Source organism: Ranitomeya imitator, chromosome 4 (genome assembly GCF_032444005.1).
Source record: "Ranitomeya imitator isolate aRanImi1 chromosome 4, aRanImi1.pri, whole genome shotgun sequence".
NCBI lineage: Eukaryota > Metazoa > Chordata > Amphibia > Anura > Dendrobatidae > Ranitomeya > Ranitomeya imitator.
This window is the reverse complement of record NC_091285.1, coordinates 89,947,536-89,963,172: the sequence shown is the minus strand read 5'-3', so window position 1 is coordinate 89,963,172 and position 15,637 is coordinate 89,947,536. Positions and strand designations below refer to the sequence as shown.

Here is a 15,637-nt window from a genome sequence, read left to right as displayed (position 1 = left end):
AGATAAAAACAGTTGATAGAATTATTGTTTTTTTCCTAATATTTAGAGACATGTCTGTCATGATATGTACTTTTGCCCTGTCCTGTATTTGAATAATATGCCATTTGATGTATGTAACTGTTCTCTGGTTTCTATTAGCTGTAATTTATGTATTTTCTTGTGCTGGGAGTTCACCTGTAACAATATGTCTCCTTCCCCCAATACTTGCAGCCCTAAGCTATAATGTAATTAAGGTTTGTCAACACCACTAGTGAAGAATAGCCATTCTTTCTCACAGCAGGTGGCTAGTCATATGTACATACTAGATTGACTAAGAGGAGCCCACCAGTCTAGAATCTTCAGGTGGACCCAACCATTGAATAGAAGGTGTGACCCCCACCCCCCTTCATGGGCGGATCCCAGGAGCTCAGACAATCCATTCTTATTTTTGAGATCAGATGTGAGTTGATCCTTAAAGGGGAAGGAGTGGGGATTCTTAGCTGAGGCAAGACCCCACGTCCATCTGTGACTGCGGAAGCGAACGGGATGAGACTTGAGCTGAGGACATATCTCGTCGTTCGTGAGATTGTTTTGGCATCCCTTGGACTCATGTGGACTATTGCTTTGTTAGCTGGCACAAGGATTATCTGGAGGTGCCCCCGAATCTGTTCTGTTGGACTCGTGGAAGGACTATTGTTTCGTTTATCGGGTGCGGGATTACTGGAAAGCATCTCCAGATCTGTTTATTTACTTGGGCTTATTGTGGACTTCTGGTGGACTTGAAGGACATTATATATATTTGATGTTGTATGCTCCCTGCTTTAATAAATCTCATTGGATCATCCCTCGGCCCGTTGTCCCTTCCTGCTCTGCTGTACACCCCGTCACAAACTGGTTGGCAGCAGTGGGATCAGAGCAGAAGGAATGGAGGACAAAGGCCCATCAACATTGGGAACCAGCACCGCAGAGTACAAGAGCTGGACTGCGATGAACCTACAAACAAAGGCCCATGAAGTAGGAGTCCGTTTTAAAGGACTCTCCAAGGAGCAGCTAATTGAGGCTTTGGAAGGAGTTCGCCTGCAAGATGACACTGAGGAAGGATCCTCACAGCAAATGGAGGAAAGACTGCAGCCGGAGGTAAATACCCAAAAAAGTCAGTGGGTTGTGTGGTACGAGGAGGAGTTGGCATTTCTGGGAGAAGAGGCCACCATAGACGATAAGAGGAAGGCCATTCACAGAGCTCAGGAGATGGCATTAACATAGTAACATAGTAACATAGTTAGTAAGGCCGAAAAAAGACATTTGTCCATCCAGTTCAGCCTATATTCCATCATAATAAATACCCAGATCTACGTCCTTCTACAGAACCTAATAATTGTATGATACAATATTGTTCTGCTCCAGGAAGACATCCAGGCCTCTCTTGAACCCCTCGACTGAGTTTGCCATCACCACCTCCTCAGGCAAGCAATTCCAGATTCTCACTGCCCTAACAGTAAAGTATCCTCTTCTATGTTGGTGGAAAAACCTTCTCTTCTCCAGACGCAAAGAATGCCCCCTTGTGCCCGTCACCTTCCTTGGTATAAACAGATCCTCAGCGAGATATTTGTATTGTCCCCTTATATACTTATACATGGTTATTAGATCGCCCCTCAGTCGTCTTTTTTCTAGACTAAATAATCCTAATTTCGCTAATCTATCTGGGTATTGTAGTTCTCCCATCCCCTTTATTAATTTTGTTGCCCTCCTTTGTACTCTCTCTAGTTCCATTATATCCTTCCTGAGCACCGGTGCCCAAAACTGGACACAGTACTCCATGTGCGGTCTAACTAGGGATTTGTACAGAGGCAGTATAATGCTCTCATCATGTGTATCCAGACCTCTTTTAATGCACCCCATGATCCTGTTTGCCTTGGCAGCTGCTGCCTGGCACTGGCTGCTCCAGGTAAGTTTATCATTAACTAGGATCCCCAAGTCCTTCTCCCTGTCAGATTTACCCAGTGGTTTCCCGTTCAGTGTGTAATGGTGATATTGATTCCCTCTTCCCATGTGTATAACCTTACATTTATCATTGTTAAACCTCATCTGCCACCTTTCAGCCCAAGTTTCCAACTTATCCAGATCCATCTGTAGCAGAATACTATCTTCTCTTGTATTAACTGCTTTACATAGTTTTGTATCATCTGCAAATATCGATATTTTACTGTGTAAACCTTCTACCAGATCATTAATGAATATGTTGAAGAGAACAGGTCCCAATACTGACCCCTGCGGTACCCCACTGGTCACAGCGACCCAGTTAGAGGCTATACCATTTATAACCACCCTCTGCTTTCTATCACTTAGCCAGTTACTAACCCATTTACACACATTTTCCCCCAGACCAAGCATTCTCATTTTGTGTACCAACCTCTTGTGCGGCACGGTATCAAACGCTTTGGAAAAATCGAGATATACCAGGTCCAATGACTCACCGTGGTCCAGCCTATAGCTTACCTCTTCATAAAAACTGATTAGATTGGTTTGACAGGAGCGATTTCTCATAAACCCATGCTGATATGGAGTTAAACAGTTATTCTCATTGAGATAATCCAGAATAACATCCCTCAGAAACCCTTGCTGGAGCAGATCGCTTTGGAAGCAGCTAGAAGCTCCAGACAGACTGTAACCTCAGCACCCACCATGAGGGAACTCCCCAGAGTGTCCCACAAAGACTTTAAGCCCTTTAATGAGGCTGCAGGCGACATTGAGGGCTTCTTCCAGGACTTTGAGCATCAGTGTTGATTAATGGAAGTCCCTGAAAGGGAGCGAGTTCGACATCTTGTGGGGTTCTTAGAGGGTGGAGCTGCTGAAGCCTATAGAGCTATGGACCCTCGGGGGAACTGTGAGTATGCGGCGATTAAACAGACTATTCTAGAACATTATGCTATGTTAAACCTTGTTATCTTATTCTTATAATTATGCTAACATACAAAATTAGCATATGCTTTAATCCCACTGCTGCCAGTATTATGCGGTCTTGAAATGTTTTTGTACTTATTCTTATGATTTTGCTAACATGCAAATTAACATGTGATTTAATCTTTTGTATTTGTATAATTTTGCGGTTTTCAGTTAAGATAAGGAATCGTAAAAATCATGCTGTTAAAGGTAGCATGGCCGAGTGGTCTAAGGCGCTGGATTTAGGTTCCAGTCTCTTTGGAGGCGTGGGTTCAAATCCCACTGCTGCCAGTAGGTCTTCAGAACCTTTTGATCTAATTCTTATGATTTTGTATTTGCATGAGTGTGTGGATTTCTGTTTAGGAAAAGACAGTTGATAGAATCATTGGTTTTTCCTATTGTTTAGAGACTTAACCATTTTACAACAGACCTGTAGGTTCAAATCCCACTGCTGCCAGTAGTAAGAGTTCCTTAAAACCTTTTTATCTTATTCTTATAACTATGCTAACATACAAAATTAGCATATGCTTTAATCCCACTGCTGCCAGTATTATGAGGTCTTGAAATGTTTTTGTACTTATTCTTATGATTTTGCTAACATGCAAATTAGCATGTGATCTAATCTTCTTTTGTATTTGTATGATTTTTCGGTTTTCAGTTAAGATAAAGACCGTTGATAGAATCATTGGTTTTTCCTAATGTTTAGAGACATGCCCTTTTTCCAACATGCACTGATTTTAAATGTTGTCAAATGTACTTCACTTACTCTAAGGAAGCCTACTTAATCATGCTGAGTATGACTCAGCAGTATGAGTTCTTGAAAATCTTTTGATCTTATTCTTATAATTATGAAAACAGACAAAATTTGCATGTGCTTTCATCCCACTGCTGCCAGTATGATATGTGCTTGAAAATTGTTTTGAACTTACTCTTATGATTTTACTAACATACAAACTTACATGTGTTTTAATCTTCTTTTGTATTTGCTTAAGTGTTTTCTTTCTGGTTAAGATAAAAACAGTTGATAGAATTATTGTTTTTTTCCTAATATTTAGAGACATGTCTGTCATGATATGTACTTTTGCCCTGTCCTGTATTTGAATAATATGCCATTTGATGTATGTAACTGTTCTCTGGTTTCTATTAGCTGTAATTTATGTATTTTCTTGTGCTGGGAGTTCACCTGTAACAATATGTCTCCTTCCCCCAATACTTGCAGCCCTAAGCTATAATGTAATTAAGGTTTGTCAACACCACTAGTGAAGAATAGCCATTCTTTCTCACAGCAGGTGGCTAGTCATATGTACATACTAGATAGACTAAGAGGAGCCGACCAGTCTAGAATCTTCAGGTGGACCCAACCATTGAATAGAAGGTGTGACCCCCACCCCCCTTCATGGGCGGATCCCAGGAGCTCAGACAATCCATTCTTATTTTTGAGATCAGATGTGAGTTGATCCTTAAAGGGGAAGGAGTGGGGATTCTTAGCTGAGGCAAGACCCCACGTCCATCTGTGACTGCGGAAGCGAACGGGATGAGACTTGAGCTGAGGACATATCTCGTCGTTTGTGAGATTGTTTTGGGATCCCTTGGACTCATGTGGACTATTGCTTTGTTAGCTGGCACAAGGATTATCGGGAGGTGCCCCCGAACCTGTTCTGTTGGACTCGTGGAAGGACTATTGTTTCGTTTATCGGGTGCGGGATTACTGGAAAGCACCTCCAGATCTGTTTATTTCCTTGGGCTTATTGTGGACTTCTGGTGGACTTGAAGGACATTATGGATATTTGATGTTGTATGCTCCCTGCTTTAATAAATCTCATTGGATCATCCCTCGGCCTGTTGTCCCTTCCTGCTCTGCTGTACACCCCGTCACAAACTGGTTGGCAGCAGTGGGATCAGAGCAGAAGGAATGGAGGACAAAGGCCCATCAACATTGGGAACCAGCACCGCAGAGTACAAGAGCTGGACTGCGATGAACCTACAAACAAAGGCCCATGAAGTAGGAGTCCGTTTTAAAGGACTCTCCAAGGAGCAGCTAATTGAGGCTTTGGAAGGAGTTCGCCTGCAAGATGACACTGAGGAAGGATCCTCACAGCAAATGGAGGAAAGACTGCAGCCGGAGGTAAATACCCAAAAAAGTCAGTGGGTTGTGTGGTACGAGGAGGAGTTGGCATTTCTGGGAGAAGAGGCCACCATAGACGATAAGAGGAAGGCCATTCACAGAGCTCAGGAGATGGCATTGCTGGAGCAGATCGCTTTGGAAGCAGCTAGAAGCTCCAGACAGACTGTAACCTCAGCACCCACCATGAGGGAACTCCCCAGAGTGTCCCACAAAGACTTTAAGCCCTTTAATGAGGCTGCAGGCGACATTGAGGGCTTCTTCCAGGACTTTGAGCATCAGTGTTGATTAATGGAAGTCCCGGAAAGGGAGCGAGTTCGACAGCTTGTGGGGTTCTTAGAGGGTGGAGCTGCTGAAGCCTATAGAGCTATGGACCCTCGGGGGAACTGTGAGTATGCGGCGATTAAACAGACTATTCTAGAACATTATGCTATGTTAAACCTTGTTATCTTATTCTTATAATTATGCTAACATACAAAATTAGCATATGCTTTAATCCCACTGCTGCCAGTATTATGCGGTCTTGAAATGTTTTTGTACTTATTCTTATGATTTTGCTAACATGCAAATTAACATGTGATTTAATCTTTTGTATTTGTATAATTTTGCAGTTTTCAGTTAAGATAAGGAATCGTAAAAATCATGCTGTTAAAGGTAGCATGGCTGAGTGGTCTAAGGCGCTGAACTTAGGCTCCAGTCTCTTTGGAGGCGTGGGTTCAAATGCCAGTGTATTTCTACTTTGAAACTTTTTAGCTTATATTTATGATTTTGTTAATAGAAAAATTAGCATGTGTTTTATTATTTTGTATTTGTATGAGTCCATGCTTTGCTGTTTTGCAAAAGACAGTAGATAGAATCATTGCTTTTTCCTTTTTGCTTAGAGACCTATCCATTTTCCACCTTGAAGAAGTTAAACTGTAGGAAAATTCACTAAACTTACTCTAAGGAAGCTTTTTTTATGTAGTATATTAGGGTAGCATGGCCGAGCGGTCTAAGGTGCTGGATTAAGGCTCCAGTCTCTTCAGAGGCGTGGGTTCAAATTCCACTGCGGCCAGTAGGTCTTCAGAACATTTTGATCTAATTCAAATGATTTTGCATGAGTGTGTGGGTTTCTGTTTAGGAAAAGACAGTTGATAGAATCATTGTTTTTTCCTATTGTTTAGAGACTTAACCATTTTACAACAGACCTGTAGGTTTAAATCCCACTGCTGCCAGTAGTAAGAGTTCCTTAAAACCTTTTTATCTTATTCTTATACATACGCTAATATACAAAATTAGCATATGCTTTAATCCCACTGCTGCCAGTATTATGCGGTCTTGAAATGTTTTTGTACTTATTCTTATGATTTTGCTAACATGCAAATTAACATGTGATTTAATCTTTTGTATTTGTATAATTTTGTGGTTTTCAGTTAAGATAAGGAATCTTAAAAATCATGCTGCTAAAGGTAGCATGGCCGAGTGGTCTAAGGCGCTGGATTTAGGCGCCAGTCTCTTTGGAGGCGTGGGTTCAAATCCCACTGCTGCCAGTGTATTTTTTCTTTGAAACTTTTTAGCTTATATTTATGATTTTGCTAATAGAACAATTAGCATGTGTTTTATTATTTTGTATTTGTATAAGTGCATGCAAAAGACAGTAGATAGAATCATTGCTTTTTTCTTTTTGCTTAGAGACCTATCCATTTTCCACCTTGAAGAAGTTAAAATGTATGAAAATTCACTAAACTTACTCTAAGGAAGCTTTTTTCATGTAGTATATTAAGGTAGCATGGCCGAGTGGTCTAAGGCGCTGGATTAAGGCTCCAGTCTCTTCAGAGGCGTGGGTTCAAATCCCACTGCTGCCAGTAGGTCTTCAGAACATTTTGATCTAATTCAAATGATTTTGTATTTGCATGAGTGTTTCTGTTTAGGAAAAGACAGTTGATAGAATCATTGTTTTTTCCTATTGTTTAGAGACTTAACCATTTTACAACAGACCTGTAGGTTTAAATCCCACTGCTGCCAGTAGTAAGAGTTCCTTAAAACCTTTTTATCTTATTCTTATACATAAGCTAACATACAAAATTAGCATATGCTTTAATCCCTCTGCTGCCAGTATTATGCGGTCTTGAAATGTTTTTGTACTTATTCTTATGATTTTGCTAACATGCAAATTAACATGTGATTTAATCTTTTGTATTTGTATAATTTTGCGGTTTTCAGTTAAGATAAGGAATCGTAAAAATCATGCTGAAAAAGGTAGCATGGCCGAGTGGTCTAAGGCGCTGGATTTAAGCTCCTGTCTCTTTGGAGGCGTGGGTTCAAATCCCACTGCTGCCAGTGTATTTTTACTTTGAAACTTTTTAGCTTATATTTATGATTTTGCTAATAGAAAAATTAGCATGTGCTTTATTATTTTGTATTTGTATGAGTGCATGCTTTGCTGTTTTGCAAAAGACAGTAGATAGAATCATTGCTTTTTCCTTTTTGCTTAGAGACCTATCCATTTTCCACCTTGAAGAAGTTAAAATGTAGGAAAATTCACTAAACTTACTCTAAGGAAGCTTTTTTCATGTAGTATATTAAGATAGCATGGCCGAGCGGTCTAAGGCGCTGGATCAAGGCTCCAGTCTCTTCAGAGGCGTGGGTTCAAATCCCACTGCTGCCAGTAGGTCTTCGGAACATTTTGATCTAATTCAAATGATTTTGTATTTGCATGAGTGTGTGGGTTTCTGTTTAGGAAAAGACAGTTGATAGAATCATTGTTTTTTCCTATTGTTTAGAGACTTAACCATTTTACAACAGACCTGTAGGTTTAAATCCCACTGCTGCCAGTAGTAAGAGTTCCTTAAAACCTTTTTATCTTATTCTTATACATACGCTAACATACAAAATTAACATATGCTTTAATCCCACTGCTGCCAGTATTATGCGGTCTTGAAATGTTTTTGTACTTATTCTTATGATTTTGCTAACATGCAAATTAACATGTGATTTAATCTTTTGTATTTGTATAATTTTGTGGTTTTCAGTTAAGATAAGGAATCTTAAAAATCATGCTGCTAAAGGTAGAATGGCTGAGCAGTCTAAGGCGCTGGATTAAGGCTCCAGTCTCTTCAGAGGCGTGGGTTCAAATCCCACTGCTGCCAGTAGGTCTTCAGAACCTTTTGATCTAATTCTTATGATTTTGTATTTGCATGAGTGTGTGGATTTCTGTTTAGGAAAAGACAGTTGATAGAATCATTGGTTTTTCCTATTGTTTAGAGACTTAACCATTTTACAACAGACCTGTAGGTTCAAATCCCACTGCTGCCAGTAGTAAGAGTTCCTTAAAACCTTTTTATCTTATTCTTATAACTATGCTAACATACAAAATTAGCATATGCTTTAATCCCACTGCTGCCAGTATTATGAGGTCTTGAAATGTTTTTGTACTTATTCTTATGATTTTGCTAACATGCAAATTAGCATGTGATCTAATCTTCTTTTGTATTTGTATGATTTTTCGGTTTTCAGTTAAGATAAAGACCGTTGATAGAATCATTGGTTTTTCCTAATGTTTAGAGACATGCCCTTTTTCCAACATGCACTAATTTTAAATGTTGTCAAATGTACTTCACTTACTCTAAGGAAGCCTACTTAATCATGCTGAGTATGACTCAGCAGTATGAGTTCTTGAAAATCTTTTGATCTTATTCTTATAATTATGAAAACAGACAAAATTTGCATGTGCTTTCATCCCACTGCTGCCAGTATGATATGTGCTTGAAAATTGTTTTGAACTTACTCTTATGATTTTACTAACATACAAACTTACATGTGTTTTAATCTTCTTTTGTATTTGCTTAAGTGTTTTCTTTCTGGTTAAGATAAAAACAGTTGATAGAATTATTGTTTTTTTCCTAATATTTAGAGACATGTCTGTCATGATATGTACTTTTGCCCTGTCCTGTATTTGAATAATATGCCATTTGATGTATGTAACTGTTCTCTGGTTTCTATTAGCTGTAATTTATGTATTTTCTTGTGCTGGGAGTTCACCTGTAACAATATGTCTCCTTCCCCCAAAACTTGCAGCCCTAAGCTATAATGTAATTAAGGTTTGTCAACACCACTAGTGAAGAATAGCCATTCTTTCTCACAGCAGGTGGCTAGTCATATGTACATACTAGATAGACTAAGAGGAACCGACCAGTCTAGAATCTTCAGGTGGACCCAACCATTGAATAGAAGGTGTGACCCCCACCCCCCTTCATGGGCGGATCCCAGGAGCTCAGACAATCCATTCTTATTTTTGAGATCAGATGTGAGTTGATCCTTAAAGGGGAAGGAGTGGGGATTCTTAGCTGAGGCAAGACCCCACGTCCATCTGTGACTGCAGAAGCGAACGGGATGAGACTTGAGCTGAGGACATATCTCGTCGTTTGTGAGATTGTTTTGGGATCCCTTGGACTCATGTGGACTATTGCTTTGTTAGCTGGCACAAGGATTATCGGGAGGTGCCCCCGAACCTGTTCTGTTGGACTCGTGGAAGGACTATTGTTTCGTTTATCGGGTGCGGGATTACTGGAAAGCACCTCCAGATCTGTTTATTTACTTGGGCTTATTGTGGACTTCTGGTGGACTTGAAGGACATTATGGATATTTGATGTTGTATGCTCCCTGCTTTAATAAATCTCATTGGATCATCCCTCGGCCTGTTGTCCCTTCCTGCTCTGCTGTACACCCCGTCACAAACTGGTTGGCAGCAGTGGGATCAGAGCAGAAGGAATGGAGGACAAAGGCCCATCAACATTGGGAACCAGCACCGCAGAGTACAAGAGCTGGACTGCGATGAACCTACAAACAAAGGCCCATGAAGTAGGAGTCCGTTTTAAAGGACTCTCCAAGGAGCAGCTAATTGAGGCTTTGGAAGGAGTTCGCCTGCAAGATGACACTGAGTAAGGATCCTCACAGCAAATGGAGGAAAGACTGCAGCCGGAGGTAAATACCCAAAAAAGTCAGTGGGTTATGTGGTACGAGGAGGAGTTGGCATTTCTGGGAGAAGAGGCCACCATAGACGATAAGAGGAAGGCCATTCACAGAGCTCAGGAGATGGCATTGCTGGAGCAGATCGCTTTGGAAGCAGCTAGAAGCTCCAGACAGACTGTAACCTCAGCACCCACCATGAGGGAACTCCCCAGAGTGTCCCACAAAGACTTTAAGCCCTTTAATGAGGCTGCAGGCGACATTGAGGGCTTCTTCCAGGACTTTGAGCATCAGTGTTGATTAATGGAAGTCCCGGAAAGGGAGCGAGTTCGACATCTTGTGGGGTTCTTAGAGGGTGGAGCTGCTGAAGCCTATAGAGCTATGGACCCTCGGGCGAACTGTGAGTATGCGGCGATTAAACAGACTATTCTAGAACATTATGCTATGTTAAACCTTGTTATCTTATTCTTATAATTATGCTAACATACAAAATTAGCATATACTTTAATCCCACTGCTGCCAGTATTATGCGGTCTTGAAATGTTTTTGTACTTATTTTTATGATTTTGCTAACATGCAAATTAACATGTGATTTAATCTTTTGTATTTGTATAATTTTGCGGTTTTCAGTTAAGATAAGGAATCGTAAAAATCATGCTGTTAAAGGTAGCATGGCCGAGTGGTCTAAGGCGCTGGATTTAGGCTCCAGTCTCTTTGGAGGCATAGTAACATAGTTAGTAAGGCCGAAAAAAGACATTTGTCCATCCAGTTCAGCCCCACTGCTCAAATCCCACGGTTCAAATCCCACTGCTGCCAGTGTATTTTTACTTTGAAACTTTTTAGCTTATATTTATGATTTTGCTAATAGAAAAATTAGCATGTGTTTTATTATTTTGTATTTGTATGAGTGCATGCAAAAGACAGTAGATAGAATCATTGCTTTTTCCTTTTTGCTTAGAGACCTATCCATTTTCCACCTTGAAGAAGTTAAACTGTAGGAAAATTCACTAAACTTACTCTAAGGAAGCTTTTTTTTGTGTAGTATATTAGGGTAGCATGGCCGAGCGGTCTACGGCGCTGGATTAAAGCTCCAGTCTCTTCAGAGGCGTGGGTTCAAATCCCACTGCTGCCAGTAGGTCTTCAGAACATTTTGATCTAATTCAAATGATTTTGTATTTGCATGAGTGTGTGGGTTTCTGTTTAGGAAAAGACAGTTGACAGAATCATTGTTTTTTCCTATTGTTTAGAGACTTAACCATTTTACAACAGACCTGTAGGTTTAAATCCCACTGCTGCCAGTAGTAAGAGTTCCTTAAAACCTTTTTATCTTATTCTTATACATACGCTAATATACAAAATTAGCATATGCTTTAATCCCACTGCTGCCAGTATTATGCGGTCTTGAAATGTTTTTGTACTTATTCTTATGATTTTGCTAACATGCAAATTAACATGTGATTTAATCTTTTGTATTTGTATAATTTTGTGGTTTTCAGTTAAGATAAGGAATCTTAAAAATCATGCTGCTAAAGGTAGCATGGCCGAGCGGTCTAAGGCGCTGGATTAAGGCTCCAGTCTCTTCAGAGGCGTGGGTTCAAATCCCACTGCTGCCAGTAGGTCTTCAGAACCTTTTGATCTAATTCTTATGATTTTGTATTTGCATGAGTGTGTGGATTTCTGTTTAGGAAAAGACAGTTGATAGAATCATTGGTTTTTCCTATTGTTTAGAGACTTAACCATTTTACAACAGACCTGTAGGTTCAAATCCCACTGCTGCCAGTAGTAAGAGTTCCTTTAAAACCTTTTTATCTTATTCTTATAACTATGCTAACATACAAAATTAGCATATGCTTTAATCCCACTGCTGCCAGTATTATGAGGTCTTGAAATGTTTTTGTACTTATTCTTATGATTTTGCTAACATGCAAATTAGCATGTGATCTAATCTTCTTTTGTATTTGTATGATTTTTCGGTTTTCGGTTAAGATAAAGACCGTTGATAGAATCATTGGTTTTTCCTAATGTTTAGAGACATGCCCTTTTTCCAACATGCACTAATTTTAAATGTTGTCAAATGTACTTCACTTACTCTAAGGAAGCCTACTTAATCATGCTGAGTATGACTCAGCAGTATGAGTTCTTGAAAATCTTTTGATCTTATTCTTATAATTATGAAAACAGACAAAATTTGCATGTGCTTTCATCCCACTGCTGCCAGTATGATATGTTCTTGAAAATTGTTTTGAACTTACTCTTATGATTTTACTAACATACAAACTTACATGTGTTTTAATCTTCTTTTGTATTTGCTTAAGTGTTTTCTTTCTGGTTAAGATAAAAACAGTTGATAGAATTATTGTTTTTTTCCTAATATTTAGAGACATGTCTGTCATGATATGTACTTTTGCCCTGTCCTGTATTTGAATAATATGCCATTTGATGTATGTAACTGTTCTCTGGTTTCTATTAGCTGTAATTTATGTATTTTCTTGTGCTGGGAGTTCACCTGTAACAATATGTCTCCTTCCCCCAATACTTGCAGCCCTAAGCTATAATGTAATTAAGGTTTGTCAACACCACTAGTGAAGAATAGCCATTCTTTCTCACAGCAGGTGGCTAGTCATATGTACATACTAGATAGACTAAGAGGAGCCGACCAGTCTAGAATCTTCAGGTGGACCCAACCATTGAATAGAAGGTGTGACCCCTACCCCCCTTCATGGGCGGATCCCAGGAGCTCAGATAATCCATTCTTATTTTTGAGATCAGATGTGAGTTGATCCTTAAAGGGGAAGGAGTGGGGATTCTTAGCTGAGGCAAGACCCCACGTCCATCTGTGACTGCGGAAGCGTACGGGATGAGACTTGAGCTGAGGACATATCTCGTCGTTCGTGAGATTGTTTTGGGATCCCTTGGACTCATGTGGACTATTGCTTTGTTAGCTGGCACAAGGATTATCTGGAGGTGCCCCCGAATCTGTTCTGTTGGACTCGTGGAAGGACTATTGTTTCGTTTATCGGGTGCGGGATTACTGGAAAGCACCTCCAGATCTGTTTATTTCCTTGGGCTTATTGTGGACTTCTGGTGGACTTGAAGGACATTATGGATATTTGATGTTGTATGCTCCCTGCTTTAATAAATCTCATTGGATCATCCCTCGGCCTGTTGTCCCTTCCTGCTCTGCTGTACACCCCGTCACAAACTGGTTGGCAGCAGTGGGATCAGAGCAGAAGGAATGGAGGACAAAAGCCCATCAACATTGGGAACCAGCACCGCAGAGTACAAGAGCTGGACTGCGATGAACCTACAAACAATGGCCCATGAAGTAGTAGTCCGTTTTAAAGGACTCTCCAAGGAGCAGCTAATTGAGGCTTTGGAAGGAGTTCGCCTGCAAGATGACACTGAGGAAGGATCCTCACAGCAAATGGAGGAAAGACTGCAGCCGGAGGTAAATACCCAAAAAAGTCAGTGGGTTGTGTGGTACGAGGAGGAGTTGGCATTTCTGGGAGAAGAGGCCACCATAGACGATAAGAGGAAGGCCATTCACAGAGCTCAGGAGATGGCATTGCTGGAGCAGATCGCTTTGGAAGCAGCTAGAAGCTCCAGACAGACTGTAACCTCAGCACCCACCATGAGGGAACTCCCCAGAGTGTCCCACAAAGACTTTAAGCCCTTTAATGAGGCTGCAGGCGACATTGAGGGCTTCTTCCAGGACTTTGAGCATCAGTGTTGATTAATGGAAGTCCCGGAAAGGGAGCGAGTTCGACATCTTGTGGGGTTCTTAGAGGGTGGAGCTGCTGAAGCCTATAGAGCTATGGACCCTCAGGGGAACTGTGAGTATGCGGCGATTAAACAGACTATTCTAGAACATTATGCTATGTTAAACCTTGTTATCTTATTCTTATAATTATGCTAACATACAAAATTAGCATATGCTTTAATCCCACTGCTGCCAGTATTATGCGGTCTTGAAATGTTTTTGTACTTATTCTTATGATTTTGCTAACATGCAAATTAACGTGATTTAATCTTTTGTATTTGTATAATTTTGCGGTTCCAAAGCGATCTGCTCCAGCAATGCCATCTCCTGAGCTCTGTGAATGGCCTCCCTCTTATCGTCTATGGTGGCCTCTTCTCCCAGAAATGCCAACTCCTCCTCGTACCACACAACCCACTGACTTTTTTGGGTATTTACCTCCAGCTGCAGTCTTTCCTTCATTTGCTGTGAGGATCTTTCCTCAGTGTCATCTTGCAGGCGAACTCCTTCCAAAGCCTCAATTAGCTGCTCCTTGTAGAGTCCTTTAAAACGGACTCCTACTTGACAGGGAGAAGGACTTGTATAGATTATCGTCTTTTGAATAAGATTACCGTAAAATATCAGTATCCTTTGCCATTGTTGACTGATTTGTTTGCTTGCATTAAGGGGGCTAAATGGTTCACTAAGATTGATCTTCGGGGTGCGTATAATCTTATACGAATAAAGCAAGGTGATGAGTGGAAAACCGCATTTAATACGCCTGAGGGCCATTTTGAGTATTTGGTAATGCCTTTTGGACTTTCTAATGCTCCTTCAGTCTTCCAGTCCTTTATGCACGATATTTTCCGTGAATATCTGGATAAATTTATGATTGTGTATTTGGATGATATTTTGGTTTTTTCTGATGACTGGGAGTCTCATGTTCAGCAGGTCAGGAAGGTGTTTCAGGTCCTGCGGGCCAATTCCTTGTTTGTAAAAGGCTCAAAGTGTCTCTTTGGAGTCCAGAAGATTTCTTTCTTGGGGTATATTTTTTCCCCTTCTACTATTGAGATGGATCCCGTCAAGGTTCAGGCTATTTGTGACTGGACGCAGCCTACATCTCTTAAGAGTCTACAGAAGTTCTTGGGCTTTGCTAATTTCTATCGTCGTTTTATAACTAATTTTTCTAGTGTTGTTAAGCCTTTGACGGATTTGACTAAGAAGGGTGCTGATGTTGCTAATTGGTCTCCTGCGGCTGTGGAGGCCTTTCAGGAACTTAAGCGCCGGTTTTCTTCTGCTCCTGTGTTGCGTCAGCCAGATGTTTCGCTCCCTTTTCAGGTTGAGGTTGATGCTTCCGAGATTGGAGCGGGGGCGGTTTTGTCACAGAGAAGCTCCGATGGCTCAGTGATGAAGCCATGCGCGTTTTTTTCTAGAAAGTTTTCGCCGGCTGAGCGGAATTATGATGTTGGTAATCGGGAACTTTTGGCCACGAAGTGGGCATTTGAGGAGTGGCGTCATTGGCTAGAGGGTGCTAGACATCGTGTGGTGGTCTTGACTGATCACAAAAATTTGATTTACCTTGAGTCTGCCAGGCGTCTGAATCCTAGACAGGCTCGTTGGTCACTGTTTTTCTCTCGTTTCAATTTTGTGGTTTCATACCTGCCAGGTTCAAAGAATGTGAAGGCGGATGCTCTTTCTAGGAGTTTTGTGCCTGACTCCCTTGGAAATTCTGAGCCCTCTGGTATCCTTAGGGATGGGGTGATTTTGTCTGCTGTCTCCCCAGACTTGCGACGTGCTTTGCAGGAGTTTCAGGTGGGTAAACCTGATCGTTGTCCGCCTGAGAGACTGTTTGTTCCGGATAATTGGACCAGTAGAGTCATCTCCGAGGTCCATTCTTCTGCGTTGGCAGGTCA

At 40.9% G+C, this 15,637-nt stretch overlaps 6 non-coding genes across 6 annotated transcripts; all 6 read left to right on the top strand.

Moving 5' to 3' along the window:
* Positions 1-3,128: 3,128 nt before the first annotated feature.
* Positions 3,129-3,210, top strand: TRNAL-UAG (transfer RNA leucine (anticodon UAG)). The gene has a single exon. It is a non-coding gene; the product is annotated as a tRNA-Leu (tRNA).
* A 3,278-nt stretch (positions 3,211-6,488) lies between these two features.
* Positions 6,489-6,570, top strand: TRNAL-UAG (transfer RNA leucine (anticodon UAG)). Its single transcript has one exon. It is a non-coding gene; the product is annotated as a tRNA-Leu (tRNA).
* A 233-nt stretch (positions 6,571-6,803) lies between these two features.
* Positions 6,804-6,885, top strand: TRNAL-AAG (transfer RNA leucine (anticodon AAG)). Its single transcript has one exon. It is a non-coding gene; the product is annotated as a tRNA-Leu (tRNA).
* A 393-nt stretch (positions 6,886-7,278) lies between these two features.
* TRNAL-UAA (transfer RNA leucine (anticodon UAA)) lies at positions 7,279-7,360 on the top strand. Its single transcript has one exon. It is a non-coding gene; the product is annotated as a tRNA-Leu (tRNA).
* A 3,678-nt stretch (positions 7,361-11,038) lies between these two features.
* Positions 11,039-11,120, top strand: TRNAF-AAA (transfer RNA phenylalanine (anticodon AAA)). The gene has a single exon. It is a non-coding gene; the product is annotated as a tRNA-Phe (tRNA).
* A 399-nt stretch (positions 11,121-11,519) lies between these two features.
* On the top strand, positions 11,520-11,601 carry TRNAL-AAG (transfer RNA leucine (anticodon AAG)). The gene has a single exon. It is a non-coding gene; the product is annotated as a tRNA-Leu (tRNA).
* Positions 11,602-15,637: the final 4,036 nt, after the last annotated feature.